This window comes from Pseudomyrmex gracilis, unplaced genomic scaffold (genome assembly GCF_002006095.1).
Source record: "Pseudomyrmex gracilis isolate BER0280 unplaced genomic scaffold, ASM200609v1 scaffold_701, whole genome shotgun sequence".
NCBI classification, from domain to species: Eukaryota; Metazoa; Arthropoda; class Insecta; order Hymenoptera; family Formicidae; genus Pseudomyrmex; species Pseudomyrmex gracilis.
In genome coordinates this window covers 1-2,430 of record NW_018021285.1, presented here as the reverse complement: position 1 = coordinate 2,430, position 2,430 = coordinate 1, and the positions used below count along the sequence as shown (strand labels likewise).

Here is a 2,430-nt window from a genome sequence, read left to right as displayed (position 1 = left end):
TTTTATTAACAACGAGCGACGGCTAAAATTTACGGATTGTTACTCAGGAAGGTGTCCTTGACAACATATGTCAAGCTCATTGAAATCGGAGGGGGGTGACCTTTTCTGTATATTTACTATATATATTAATATACATACCTTTCTCTCTGACATCTTAAGTTAGCTTGAGCAAGCTATTTTGATATAGACGTGATAATCTCAGTGTCATTTGCCTGCGTATATATTGTACGAACAGCCTCTATAATGCAGAAGTATATGATAGTATATTGAAAATATTAATTCTGAAATATATATATTGATTAAAAATAACACGGAAAAGTGTTGCGATTATGCTGATGCCAAGAAAATATATAGGGAAAATCCTTTCAAGTGCTACATTATATATAGTTACCAATTTTAAAATAAAATTATAAAAACTTACGTATATAATTATATTTGCAAGTTCCAAGTCTTTGAAATTGCGCTTAGCTCTTTTACCAGCCCAGCTGAACTGTAGAGCTAAAGTATTTGTGAATACTTATTTTAACATGTTGCGTATCATTATATGTGGATTGCTTCCACCAACCAGCTTTAAAATATGAAGCTAAAAAAATAAAACCAATGAATGAATATAAGGCCTTACGAGCCGTTCTCAAAGTGTTGAGCGAGAACTTATACATGTATATATATATATATTTTTTTTTCGCAATATTTTAATTATTAATCGTTGATTCGCTCGTGAAATTGTCAAGAGAATGAGTTGAAAGGCCATTTTAATTATTAGTTAGGGGGGTATCCGGGGTCTCTCATATGTGAGATGCAAATCTAGCATCCCATATGATTTTAAGAATTGAGATTTCAATTCGAAAAACTCACTTGTAAAAATTTACAAGTGTATTCGTTACATGTGTATACGTATATATATATACATGTATAAGTTCTCGCTCAACACTTTGAGAACGGCTCGTAAGGCCTTATATTCATTCATTGGTTTAAATTTCACGAGCCTTAAGTCTTTATTAATTAAAAAAATAAAGTATATAAATAATATTAGATTTTACACACACATCTGCCTGAGTATATACTAATGCTAATAGTAAAAAAATAGCAGCTATTAAATATGTAATACTATTTGATTTCTAAATATTTCTTCTTCTAATTGCTCCTCAAATAATTGTAATTCATCCAGTGATAATATTGGTAATTGAATATCTAATTCTTCGTTTATATTTATTGGATGTGATATTTTTTCTTCAAGCAAATTAATTTTATTTTGCAATATGTCCATTTTATATAATAGTTTATTTAATATAAATAAAATTTGCTTTTTAAATTCTGTAACAATTATTATGTGACTGTAGTATTGTATGCGTATGTGTGTGAATACACGCGCGCTTTGAAATAAATATTAAATAAATAAAATATATATTTGTTTACATACATATACGCTTTTATAACAAGAAAAAAGCATTAGGAGTGCGTTTCATGCATATGCGCATATAATCTATAATATACGTAACGTGTACTATAGATAAATCCGCGCATACGCATGAAACAGAACGCATTTTTAAGATTAATATACGTACCATCAGAAACATTTTCTTTATTCATATCAGCATCAATAATAGTTTTTTCAGCATATATTGAACTGCTTGGAATGCATTGTCTGGAAACACCTGTATAAAAAAAAAGAAAAAAGAAGAGTACAAATGTTAGTACAGATTATTTATGAATAGTAAATAGATTGTTTCTACTTACTGCTATTATACCTTTTATTAGTATTTTCTTCATTAGAAGTATCTTCAATAACAGTGTTTTCAGCATATATTGAACTGCTGTTTTAAAATACATTGTCTAGAAACACTTGTATAAAAAAAAAAAAAAAGATAAAGAAAAAGAGTAGAAATGTTAGTACTGATTTATGAATAGTAAATAAGTTATTTTTACTTACTCCTATTGTACGTTTTATCAATGGAAGTTCCTTCATGTGATGTGTTAATATTTTCTATAACTTCGCTTATTATAGGCTTACTTAATATGTAATCTTGTAATTGTGGAAAAGGAGGTAGTTGTTTCTTCTTTTTGATGTGTTGATTTTCTTTATTTTCTTCGTCTGAAGAAGATAAAAAATACATTTTGTATTTATGCGTCGTTTCTGTTTTTTTTCTTTTTCTTAACTCGTCAGATGAAATTTCATTTTCTATATTAGGTAGATGTATCCTGCGCAACGACTAATTTTTCAACTTTTCATAAGTTTCTTTATCAAAAACAAAAAAAATATGAGTTTTTCATACATGTATATATATATATATACAGGGTGTCCCAGAATTGGTTTAACATCTCTCGTAGGCAGGTAGAAGGAATAAAACTGAGGTGAAAAGTCCTATACCATTTTGCTAGATTCGCAATAGTTACTGAGATTTTAATTAACAAAGATCCGCGCGCGAATAA

At 28.4% G+C, this 2,430-nt stretch overlaps 1 long non-coding RNA gene across 1 annotated transcript; it reads right to left on the bottom strand.

The window, feature by feature from the left end:
• Window positions 1–146: 146 nt before the first annotated feature.
• LOC109861350 lies at window positions 147–1,638 on the bottom strand. Its single transcript, XR_002250951.1, has 3 exons — window positions 1,566–1,638; window positions 422–583; window positions 147–238 (listed from the first exon to the last, which is right to left on the bottom strand). It is a non-coding gene; the product is annotated as an uncharacterized LOC109861350 (long non-coding RNA).
• Between the last annotated feature and the right edge of the window lie 792 nt (window positions 1,639–2,430).